This window comes from Triturus cristatus, chromosome 7, assembly GCF_964204655.1.
Source record: "Triturus cristatus chromosome 7, aTriCri1.1, whole genome shotgun sequence".
Taxonomy (NCBI): domain Eukaryota; kingdom Metazoa; phylum Chordata; class Amphibia; order Caudata; family Salamandridae; genus Triturus; species Triturus cristatus.
In genome coordinates, this window is record NC_140590.1 from 1,771,077,621 (window position 1) to 1,771,091,272 (window position 13,652).

Sequence of the window (13,652 nt, forward strand, 5' to 3'; positions counted from 1 at the left end):
ACATGCAAGAACAACGAGAGTTTTTCATTATATGTCGATCCAATTTTTAAAGTGCGGCCCGATGCATTTCGGGACAAACAAGTCCCTTCGTCAGGGGCAAACCTACAAAAAATGTAATGCAATTTATTCGCAATGTACGATATGTAAGAAATGGAGAGTAAAAACACAACAGCAGATAGTAATGTTGATTGTGTGGTTAGTCACTGAAGGTTGTGAAGAACATTATTACTTAACTCAGTGAGAAATCCTTAGATTGGAATCATAAAAGCACCCAGTGCGCAAAAGAATGAAAAATAAAAAATGAGGTTGAAATGAAGTACTCATACACCAGCAACCAACTGACTGGTGCTCAGAGAAAGAAAAGCATACCAAGAGTGAAAGACGCAACGGTGAGACTGGTGACAAAAAGAACAAAAACTCACCATTCCTGGTGGTGAGTTGAATATAAACGAGCATGGAACACAGGAAACAGATATGCTGATAAAAAAGAAGGGGTAACTAAGAAACCGTCAAACACAGTAGATATCGCCTAGCGTAGCAGAAACAACTAATCTAGACGTTAAAACTCACCAGTAACAAGTTCGTAAATAATCGGGAAACTGTGAATGTATGTGAAAACACTTTGGTGGATAACGTGCGTCCAGCTATCTGCGGAGTGAAAATGAAAGCATTTTTGTAGAGCGTGTAAAAGAGTCACACAGAATGGCGACGAATGTACTGAAGGAAGTTTTGGAAAACAAGATCTTACCGGGAACAGAACGGAAGAGTCCAAATCTGGAAATAATCAAGACTGAGCGGAATTCGGTCAGCTACAGTTAACTGATGAACGAGTATGATTTAAACAGGGATATAGCCGGAAAAAGCAGAGTCACGTGGTGCGTGTAAACACTAACAACGCACTAACAGTGGTTGGGAAAACTGAAAAGGGAACTACTATGGAAATGGAAGAAATAACAATACTGGTGCCGATGCGTCGGAAGAGGAAAACAAAAAAAGCCACGAATGTGGTGGCTTCCAAGTGGAGGAAGAAATGTGACAAAGAATTGTGATATGGCAATAAATAATACCAATCGGAGGAACGATGTAAGCGAAAACAATACAAAGGAAAGAATAAAAAAGGGTAGGCTGCCTAAGAGGAACAAACGTAAATCATAAAAAGATGTATAAAACATATACGAATGAAACCAACTTGTGACAAAAACTGGGGATCAGTGAGTGGAGGGTTAAGGGGTGTGATCAAGGAGCAGGTAATAAAGACAAATACCCAATAAGAGGTTAAACGTGAAACTGGTAGTAGGGGAAAAAAAGAACCACTATAGTGTAGAGAGGTGAGATACAGGTACACAAATAAGAATGCCATCTCCTTAATAGATAAATATGATAAATCATAACAGTGTATGAAATGATGGTGGGAGTATATAACCACGTTGCAATATTGAAACAGATGAATGAAATAGAGAATATCACAAAAAATACCACAAACGAAAATACTCTAGCAAATAACATGTAAATCTGTACATAAACGTGTGATGACATCAACAACTTCATAAGAAACAGTTCATATCCAAACAATCATTAAGCCCATTGGGCATCATGGTGTGAAGGAATTTAATCCAAAATACTTCTCTTTGGAGAAGCTTTTTGGATGTATCAACCCCGGGGTGTGTGGACAATGATTCAATTATCTGAAATCTGAGTTGAGAAATGGTATGTCTAGACTCATCCCAATGTGTGGCTAAGGGAGATGTAGAACTATGATTCCTGATTTTACTTTTGTGTTCAGTGATTCGAATTTTCATCTTTCTTTTGGTCTTGCCACTATATGCCTTGCCGCAAGGGCATTTAATGCAATAAATGACATTTTTGGTGTTATAGTCACTGGTGTGTTTAAGATTAATCTTTTTGCCAGTCAATGGGTGGGTAAGGACATTGCCAGTAATGGAGTTGTTACAATGGATGCAATTGTTGCATTTTACTGTGCCTTTATAGTCAATATTGGCAGTTGTTTGTGCCTCATGTGACAGTAACGTAATGCAAACCAAGTGAACAGTGCATGGTACCTAGTATGTTTTCATGCTAGATTCTTTATCGGGGGTGAACCAGGGACACATGGCGAGCGGATCTCCACCGCCAGGCCGGCGGTGAGCACCACCGGCCCGGTGGTGGAGATCCGCCCGCCATCCTAATGGACCCCTAAGTATTCTGTCAAGATGCCCATTATCCATGCCTATAGAATCACGAACCACTGCCACCTTGCCCCGCATTTTTGTCTAACACATGCTGGCGTAATGTCCTATGTGGCCATACTTTAGCTTGTTGGTTGCGAAATAAAAAAAATTGGAATCATCTGAATGCCCAGTATTAACAAACCTGTTGCGCATTCTTGAATCCGATTTAGATTGCACAACTTTCTTACCTACCCTGTTCCTATTCTTTACAGCAGACACAACACCTGCTTCCATTTCACCATACTTGCACCAATCAAAATTACCACTCTCAGATATCTCAGCCAAATCATGCCCTTGATTTTTCTTCTCTAACGTCCTCATGCAAAATTCAGATTGTTTAACAACCTTGGCCACATCAATGGCTGCTTTCAAATAGGGATCCTTGGTGGCCCAAAGTCTCTCTTGAATCTTTGTATTGTTACATTGAACAATTAACTGATCTCCGATCAGTTTGTTTGTCATGGTACCATATTTGCATTAAATGGACAATTCCCTCAATCTTGCTATGAACTCATCAATGGACTCATTATTTTTCTAATGTGGGGTATAAAACTTATAGCGAATCATGACTAGAGACTCCTCCTTATCATATCTTGCCCCCAATCTACAAACTGCTTCCTTATAATCATCAGGCCTGGGTTGCCCATGTTCTTGTAGTGCTTGCAGCAAATATCTAAAAAATAAGTTGCAGCTCTTTACCTAATGTACTGAGCAACAGTGCTTTTTTCTCTTTGGACTAAACACTTGCCCATCCAATGGACCAAAATTCAATCTTCCCATGGTACCGGTGGTGGCCTGGTTTGTGTTATGAAATTTGGTGCTAGAACTACTGACCCTTGTGGTACAGACATAATACTGAATATATAACACTGCAAAGATAAAAAATTTAAATTGAGGCAATCTGAGGATGCAGTTCTTCAATAACCACATATGTGTGTATCACCGTTGTCTGATACGCATGACTCACTCCTATTTAATGTGAAAATAAAAATGAAGGAATCCAAAATTGAAATAATTTAACAGACAGAAGTTGCGTATCACTGTTGATAGATATACGTAACTCATTGTAAGTTGACTGAAGAGTTGTGACTAGAAATGTCAAAGTCCTCTTTGCGGTGTGCAGATCGCCCTTGCCAAAAGCTGAACATTGTATTCCAACGTGATGTGACTCACCCTATATGCAGACCACAGGCACTGGCACAGCTGCTTTGCTGATTTAGGTGTGCATATCATCGGGCAACCACATGAACCATATGCGCTGATATGCAGTCATTGGAGAAAGAAAAGTAAATGACTGCCAATATCTCTGCCTCTAGATTTGCACTATCAATGACGATAGCCGCCTGTAGAAAACTTAAAAAATATGGCCGCCAATAAATGGTTACACAACGGACATCCTACGCTATAAATATCCATGGCAGCCGGTAGAGACCATGCATCTCAATTCAACATGGACACTGCATGTTCCAAGTAGGGTGACTCCTGTGATCCATGTTGTGCACACACTTCACAGTCCATTATGGCACGTCATCACTTTATGCGCAGGAGCACACAACACCCCAAAACTCATATGCCCCCTTACTTGTTGTCCAGGGAATTATAGCGAATGAGAGCACTGAGCACCTAGGTGGCTCGATTGGTTGACAATGGGATGTCTTAGGGTAACTCCACTACCCTCCTCTTAGTTTCTAGTCCCTTGCTGCTGTGCTCCACTCAACTCCAATCGTCATTTGCTGCTAGCCTTATTTCTAATGTCCTTGTAGTAATCCCCCGGGCTAGGTCATCATCAAAAACTGTTGTAAAGAAGATAAGGACCACTTCAACTAGGTAAGGAGAACCTTCTTTTATTGCAGACATAACAGCAAGAAAGTGCAGACACTCCCTGGCTGGTGAGGAGGCAACTGACCATCCACAGAATGTCCACTTCAAATCAATACATGGAATTTGAAAAAAAGTCAGATTCCAAGTTAATGGATGCTGACATGATGTCAACAGAATGCAACAGATGCACCAACAAGGCACTATTATGAATAGAAAATAAGGCTCTCTCGTGACGTAGCATATGGGAGAAATATGGTGGAAATATATGAGAGGCCCAGACTGACATTTCATCTATAATGAAATATAGAGCAATTCACCGATGGCCCACTTGTAAAATCAACTGACAGTCCTATGACCTACCTGCTCATTAAGAGCTCCCACGCCTTAACAGTGTGGACTCCTTCAACTGAATACAGACAGTGAACCACACATTCTGTTGTGGCTGATGCTCACAGCTGGCACTGGTAATGGCTCGAATGAGGTTCAGCAGGGCAAATCCACGAAGGCTTTAAGCATATGACTGTGCACTGGATTGCACTTCGTTGCACTAGCTCATCCAGATGTGGCTACAAACGGATTGCACCAGTGCACATGTTGTACTACATAGTCCAGTCCTGGGTTTCCAATAAGCTGTTAATTTTTTACTTGCTCGTTTAAACTGAACCTGCTGTGCCGTGATAAAGAGCTAGGGGTCTCAAGTAAAGTGGCAGGGGTCACATTGGATTGCTTAGGGGTCACAGTTGCTACTCCAGGTGATCCCCAATTGATGCGCATGAGAAAGACTACACCTAGCTTATGTTGCTGCAGACATAAATAATATGCCGAACAATATCAAAGCAAGTATTATGAGATGGCAAACATTGTATAACAGATTTATGATTAATATCCATTTAGCCACAAGGAAAATGCAACCACCTGAGTCCGGTTGGGCAAATAGGCAGAAGCTATTCTTCATCCCCTCTTTTGAGAAGGAACTATTATGCTGGAACTTTGGCTAATATTTCCTTTAATTTCAGAGTAATTGCAGCCTCCGATGTTAGTAGGTCATCTCAAGACCACATAACAAAATATAGGGATCACTAATCTACCTGAGAATTTCCAGCAACATTGTTTTACTTGGTTATTTCAATCTGTTATTTTAGTTCTTTATTTAGATAGTTGTTTGTTCCAGACCGCTTCCTCTTGGGTTCATGACATCACTGCTGCGTTTAGCGTTGATCCAGTGGAGGTGGAGTGGATTCAACGGAGAGCTGATGCATGCCGCCTCTGCAAATGATCAGTCACAATCCTTCATTGTGTAGTGACCAGTCTAAGACAAAGTTCTGGCAGGATCCAATCAGTACTTCACTTGAAGGAACTTTAAATTCTTCAAATTTTCTTCGCCGATCCATCATCTTTTGACCCAACACGATTTGATCTCCGTTGGCTTCTAAAGGATGAAAGACCAGCAGAGGTTGAAACATCGAAACAAGTTTTAATTTCTGATTACATTATATTTTCTTCTCTGCTATTTTGTTTTAATTACTCCATCTTGTTTTAATATTGTTAAAACCCTGTAGTACTTATTATTAATACGTTCTCTGTTGTATGTACACTTTGTTTAGCAGTGCTTTAGTAACAAATCAGCAAAAGTACATTCAATTAGCACTGTGGTTGGACACAGACCTACCACTTAAACATTAGCTGAAAAGGACAGCGTACAATGTGTGTCAAAGAAAAGCATTTAAAAGATTTCATGGAAAACAGCTCAGAAGAGGTGATTGGATTTATTTGCTGAGTCAATTCAGCAGTGAATGAAAAATGTAAAAACTGCACAAAATGTTGTGGATTGAAGCAAAAAGTGAAAGAAATTTCAGGCGAACAGTGTCTGAAGGTAACAAACCTACTAATCAGCTAAAGGATGAAGGAGGTGACCCAAAGACTACTCTCTAAGTAGCTGTTCATAAAATAAGTTCTTTGTAGTGCCAGATCTAAACATTGCTCAGGAACATCTAATACTTCTGGGAAATCTATGCCTTATAATTATACAGAGGGTCGCAGCCATCATCTAATTTGCAGCACTTTAAAACATTTCTTATAAGTGGATGCTTAGATTGATTGTGCTAAGTTTTGAACATTTACAGCTACATTCCTGCAGGGATATAGGTAACTAACCTATACATCAGCAATAGACATCATGCATCCTAGCCATTGTCCCATGAAAATGAAAAAGGATGAATACCAAGAACCAGCGGCAATTAGAATTGCAATTAGAACTGACTTACACCTATATTTTGTTTCAATAATTCAATACGTTTTTCCTGATTGTGAACATGTGAACTGTGAATGCTAAACATGTGCATCCATTATCCCACCCAAAACAGTGAGGGACACATATATCAAGAAATCACGCAGCGCGGCAAGCCACTTTGCTGAGCTTCTCTGCGTGAAAGGGAAAGAGCAGAAATACGACATATTTAACTATATACGGTGCATTCATATATTTTCCTTATGCTAGCGCTCAATGTGCAAGGGTGCCTGGTTTATGAGCAGGATTGCTTTTGTGCAGAAAGGACATTTTTTCATTCACAAAAACAATACTCTGAGGCATTTTCTTCTTTCTACGTGCCCTGCAGAATGCAGCACACATAGAACGAGGAAAAAACGAGGAGAAATAAAGGTATTTGTCCTTGTTATGCCTCACTTGGGATGGTTTACCATTTTGATGCATTCCCAGATCTACCAGTATTATGAAATCTGGGAATGTGCCAAAATCCATGGTTGGATGTTGGGGTAGAGTAATGCAATGTAGCGATTTTTGCTGCGTTGTGTTACTCTAGATTTATCAAGCCACTCAGGACCATGAATGGTGACCTTGCATGGCTTGATAGATCTAACTAAATAGTTATGTTGCCCTTTCGCTGCCTTAGATTGTGCAAGGGTGACACATATCTTTCATAATTATGCCACTGGTGTTCTATATTGACATTTGTTTTATCTTTGATTGCAGATATTCTTGATCTACCAACACCAGAAGACTGCATTCCACAACCAAGGGCAAGAGAAAATCAATCTTTTGCAACTGAGTTCATCATTGTGTGTTTCATGAATTTCCACATCTTCTAGTTCCACTTTTTTGGGCATTTTAGCTGATTTACTCCTTAGTACTTGTGGGGAACCTTCTTATCATGGTGATTGTCAATTCCAACACACAATTGCACACACCAATGTATTTTTTTCTTCCACAATTATCCTTTCTTTAATTCACTTACACGACAATCATTTTTCCACACATGCTGACTCACTTCTTTCTGGCAGGAACACACGTTTCTCTAAATGTATGTTTGCTGCAGATGTTTTTTTCATTTCCATGGTGTCTACAGAAATGTTGCTTCTAACAGTCATGGCTTATGATCGATGTCCATTTGCAATCCTTTACTGTACATGACCACCATGAATGATGTAATTTGTATGAAGCTGGCTGCCGGATGTTGGCTATTAAGTTTTCTAGATCCACTACCACACATTGTACTAACATCCAGGCTCTCATTATGTAGGTCTCACACAATCAACCATTTCTTCTGTGATGTGGCAGCTATAATTAATATTTCTTGCAGCAGCACTCGTGCTGTTTAGGTAGCAATCTACATCATGGGTACTCTAGTTGCAGTTGCATCTTTTGCTTTAACTATTGCATCTTATATCAACATCATCTCAACAATCCTGAAAATCCGGTCTACAGGGAGGAGGTGCAAGGCCTTTTCCACCTGTGCCTTCCACCTCACTGTGGCTAGATTATTCTATGGTGTTATCTGTTCTACATACATGAGACCAGCATCGACGGCTTCAGTAAAATACAACAAAGTATTGTCTCAGTCATATGTTGCTGTAACTCCGCTATGTAATCCCATTATGTACAGCCTGAAAAACACAGGGGTATATTCACAAAAACGTGTGATAACTACCGCAAAAGTAGCGTAACGTAACTTTCAGCATCGCAGCCCATCGCGGGAATAAAACCCGTGACAACATGGAATTCACAACAAGGCCATACCATGCGATAGTCTGCTGAAACCGTGGACAATGTCCGCGATACAACCACCTCGATGGAGATAAAAACACAAACCACAACACCAAAAAACACGCGATGGGCCAAAGCGCAATGAGGAAATCAGCGATAAGCAGCGCCAGGCCTGCAACACACACCTGGCAGGTGGCAAAAATTACCATGAAAGTAGAAAAAACACACAAACACATACTGATCAACACCCAAGCACCATGGAGGCAGCCGGAGCAGGCTCAGAGGACGAGCGCAACCCCACAAACACCCCGGACGACCAGCCCGGGACCTCGGGGACAGGGAAGGGCAAGCACAAGAAGAAGAGGAAGACGAAGTTCAGTCCGCAGGCGAGCAGGATCATAGTCACGGAGGTGATAGAAACACCATCAACAACTCTTCATCACCTCCAATGTGTCATTGGGCACCAAAACTGGAATATGGCGGGACATCATGGACAAGGTGAATGCCGTCGGAGAGCATAAGAAGACAATGGGCGAGGTCCAGAGGCAATGTAATGACATCAAGCGGAAGACCAAGGAGAAACAATCAGAAGGCAGCAACGCACACTGGAGGTGGGGGCCCAGCGCCCCAGCTGGAGCTGGATGACATTGAGTCGACACTCATCAGTGTGGAGACTGTGGCCAGAGCCGGGGGGACTGGACACTGCTCGACAGGACACAACACAACAGCAACAGGGTGAGTGACCAACAGGTACTGGGGGGACGGGTGGAGATGGCCACAATGGCACACATGCACAGTCTAGCAGAGCACAGTGCACATCCACAATGACTCTGGGTCTTTGCCCAGATCTACAGACTGTCACAATGTGCAATGCCATACTGCCTGAATGTCAACATGTACCATGCAGCTACAAACATGTGGACACATTGTAATACACCATCTCCCCTTCACATCGCAGGGGGCATTGTCAACACCTTCTGCAGAGCAGTCCCAGCCACTCTTCACCGATGACGAGGAGGACAACACCAGCATCGACACCCAAACCATCCAAGACATCATTGACCTCATACGCCACTCACCTCCAGGATCAGGGCAGCCCAGCTACATCGATAAGACCCCACCCACCTCTCAAACCACTCAGTAGGACGCACCTACAACCCGGCACTCTCCAAAGACCCCCAGGAACAACACATGACCTTCCAACACCATGTGCTGGAGAGCCAGAGGGAGACGGCTGAGCAGGTGTGGGTGGGGTTCGACCTCATGGCTAACAAACTGGATGCCATCCTTGGGTGTCTAGGCCCACCCGTGGTCTCCAATGAGCCCTGACTGACATCGCTGAAGTCATGATGCGGAGAGAAGAACACCTGTCCGCTCAGAGTGGCTCCAGTGATACCAGCCGTGAGATGGCACACATGCGGAGGCTCGTGGAGGACATGGTGTGGATGGAGGCGGAAAGGATGGCAGCCAATGCTGCAAACCATCAAAATGTAGCAGGGATCTACCATGCCCTGCAGTACTTCATCATGCCATTGCTGCCACAAGGTGTGGCGCTGATGAATGCTGCTGCCCCCACACCATCCACATCTCCGCCCCCTGGTGCGTCAGTGTATCCCAGTGCAGCTGGCGCATCCACTCTGGCACCTGTTGTGTCACTGCCACAGAGTGCCACAGCCGGTACTGCAACAGCCACAGGTGGGGCAGAGCACACATCCGAGGACGAGGACGTGGATGGGACTGTGGTCAGAAGAATTATGCAAAAGCATTCATTTTCACCACCTGGCCTGTTTCTGCTTGGTCCCGCACATGGCCTCATGACCTTCCACTGACCCCGATACACTCCAGTGCACTCACCTTGGACAGCGACATGGACTGCCACATCCTGTTTGACGACAAATGACACGGCGACCAGACTGCGGACTGTACCCTTCCTCTCCCGCAATACTTCTCATCCCAGAATGGATTCTGGCTGGCCCTCCACGGGCCCATATTGTGTAGTGTGCCCGGAATTGCCCTGTACCGCTCCAGCTGCATAACTGCACTGGATGTGCAATAAACATCCAGTGACGCACTGCTGTGTAATGTCGTTCATCAACCATGTGTGAATGTGTGGATGAATGTAGGGACAGTGATTTCCCTTGCGTCACTGATGCTCATCCAGTGGGGTGCCAGTCACAGTGTGCCACATTGCCTATTGTGTTCCGGGTGCCGCGGATACTACAACAGGGACACACACATCAGTCACTTCCTTGTCCGGACATGGACTGAACCACGCCTAGGACCCCTGATTCAATGTTGCAAGTCCTACATTGCGCCGGCGTACGCCATGCCAGACCACTCCGCTTGCGCTTTGAGGGGGAGCCCTCATTGCTACCCGTCGCAGGCGTAAATCGCTGGTGGTGTGCAGGTCAGTGGTCTAGTTGTCAGAATGTCACAGCCACTCCCTGAGGGCACGTTTGCACACACACCACTCCCATCTAGCACAGGCGTCACAGGCCATTTGACTCCGCCAACATAAGGGGCCGACAGCGTCACATCACCCTCTTCCGGTGGTGACTGTATGATGGACTCTCCACGGTTCCCAATCATGAAGGGCCCATGAGTGGTTGCGCACAGGGTCTACCACCACATGGCGCTGAGTGGGGTTGCACCGGGTTAGTGGCATCCGAGGCCCAGCGGACGGCATGGCCCTACCACCACGTAGCGCTGACTGGAGTTGCACAGGGTAAGGGGCATCCGAGGCCTTGCGGACGGCACAGGCACCCCATCACAGGACAGTGACTTTGGGTTCACTGAGTCAGTAGAACCTTAAGCTGCTGAGTGGGTGGCCCAAAGTCTCTCTTGAATCTTTGTATTGTTACATTGAACAATTAACTGATCTCCGATCAGTTTGTTTGTCATGGTACCATATTTGCATTGAATGGACAATTCCCTCAATCTTGCTATGAACTCATCAATGGACTCATTATTTTTCTGATGTGGGGTATAAAACTTATAGCAAATCATGACTAGAGACTCCTCCTTATTATATCTTGCCCCCAATCTACAAACTGCTTCCTTATAATCATCAGGCCTGGGCAATCTGAGGATGCAGTTCTTCAATAACCACATATGTGTGTATCACCGTTGTCTGATACGCATGACTCACTCCAATTTAATGTTAAAATAAAAATGAAGGAATCCAAAATTGAAATAATTTAACAGACAGAAGTTGCGTATCACTGTTGATAGATATACGTAACTCATTGTAAGTTGACTGAAGAGTTGTGACTAGAAATGTCAAAGTCCTCTTTGCGGTGTGCAGATCGCCCTTGCCAAAAGCTGAACTTTGTACTCCAACGTGATGTGACTCACCCTATAATGCAGACCACAGGCACTGGCACAGCTGCTTTGCTGATTTAGGTGTGCATATCATCGTGCAACCACACGAACCATATGCGCTGATGTGCAGTCATTGGAGAAAGAAAACTAAAATGACTGCCAATATCTCTGCCTCTAGATTTACGCTATCAATGACGATAGCCGCCTGTAGAAAACTTAAAAAATATGGCCGCCAATAAATGGTTACACAACGGACATCCTACGCTAAAAATATCCATGGCAGCCGGTAGAGACCATGCATCTCAATTCAACATGGACACTGCATGTTCCAAGGAGGGTGACTCCTGTGATCCATGTTGTGCACACACTTCACAGTCCGTTATGGCACGTCATCACTTTCTGTGCAGGAGCACACAACACCCCAAAACTCATATGCCCCCTTACTTGTTGTCCAGGGAATTACAGCGAATGAGAGCAATGAGCACCTAGGTGGCTCGATTGGTTGACAATGGGATATCTTAGGGTAACTCCACTACCCTCCTCTTCGTTTCTAGTCCCTTGCTGCTGTGCTCCACTCAACTCCAATCGTCATTTGCTGCTAGCCTTATTTCTAATGTCCTTGTAGTAATCCTCCTGGCTAGGTCATCATCAAAAACTGTTGTAAAGAAGATAAGGACCACTTCAACCAGGTAAGGAGAACCTTCTTTTATTGCAGACATAACAGCAAGAAAGTGCAGACACTCCCTGGCTGGTGAGGAGGCAACTGACCATCCACAGAATGCCCACTTCAAATCAGTACATGGAATCTGAAAAAAAGTCAGATTCCAAGTTAATGGATGCTGACATGATGTCAGCAGAATGCAACAGATGCGCCAACAAGGCACTATTATGAATAGAAAATAAGGCTCTCTCATGACGTAGCATATGGGAGAAATATGGTGGAAATATATGAGAGGCCCAGACTGACATTTCATCTATAATGAAATATGAAGCAATTCACCGATGGCCCACTTGTAAAATCAACTGACAGTCCTATGACCTACCTGCTCATTAAGAGCTCCCACGCCTCAATAGTGTGGACTCCTTCAACTCAATGCAGACAGTGAACCACACATTCTGTTGTGGCTGATGCTCACAGCTGGCACTGGTAATGGCTCGAATGAGGTTCAGCAGGGCAAATCCGCGGAGCCTTTAAGCATATGACTGTGCACTGGATTGCACTTCGTTGCACTAGCTCATCCAGATGTGGCTACAAACGAATTGCAGCAGTGCACATGTTGTACTACATAGTCCAGTCCTGGGTTTCCAATAAGCTGCTAATTTTGTACTTACTCATTTAAACTGAACTTGCTGTGCCGTGATAAAGAGCTAGGGGTCTCAAGTAAAGTGGCAGGGGTCACATTGGGTTGCTTAGGGGTCACAGTTGCTACCCCAGGTGATCCCCAATTGATGCCCATGAGAAAGACTACACCTAGCTTATGTTGCTGCAGACATAAATAATATGCCGAACAATATCAAAGCAAGTATTATGAGATGGCAAACATTGTATAACAGATTTATGATTAATATCCATTTAGCCACAAGGAAAATGCAACCACCAGAGTCCGGTTGGGCAAATAGGCAGAAGCTATTCTTCATCCCCCCTCTTTTGAGAAGGAACTATTATGCTGGAACTTTGGATAACATTTCCTTCCATTTCAGAGTCATTTCAGCCTCCGATGTTAGTAGGTCATCTCAAGACCAGTTAACAAAATATAGGGATCACTAATCTACCTGAGAATTTCCAGCAACATTGTTTTACTTGGTTATTTCAATCTGTTATTTTAGTTCTTTATTTAGATAATTGTTTGTTCCAGACCGCTTCCTCTTTGGTTCATGACATCACTGCTGCGTTTAGCGTTGATCCAGTGGAGGTGGAGTGGATTCAACGGAGAGCTGATGCATGCCGCCTCTGCAAATGATCAGTCACAATCCTTCATTGTGTAGTGACCAGTCTAAGACAAAGTTCTGGCAGGATCCAATCAGTACTTCACTTGAAGGAACTTTAAATTCTTCAAATTTTCTTCGCCGATCCATCATCTTTTGACCCAACACGATTTGATCTCCGTTGGCTTCTAAAGGATGAAAGACCAACAGAGGTTGAAACCTTGAAACAAGTTTTACTTTCTGATTACATTATATTTTCTTCTTTGCTATTTTGTTTTACTTACTCCATGCACCTTGTTTTAATATTGTTAAAACCCTGTAGTACTCATTATTATTACGTTCTCTGCGGTGTGTAC

The 13,652-nt window shown here is 43.7% G+C and overlaps 1 long non-coding RNA gene across 7 annotated transcripts in view; it reads right to left on the bottom strand.

The window, feature by feature from the left end:
• Window positions 1–4,107: 4,107 nt before the first annotated feature.
• Window positions 4,108–13,652, bottom strand: part of LOC146813042 (uncharacterized) — a 102,007-nt gene continuing 92,462 nt past the window's right edge. For 5 of the 7 annotated variants that reach the window (XR_014966945.1, XR_014966950.1, XR_014966949.1 and 2 more), the window contains one exon: window positions 12,056–13,484. This is a non-coding gene — a long non-coding RNA (uncharacterized LOC146813042). Of the gene's footprint in view, window positions 5,479–12,055; window positions 13,485–13,652 lie in introns of those variants that run through there. The other 2 variants (XR_014966947.1, XR_014966948.1) reach the window with 2 other exon arrangements.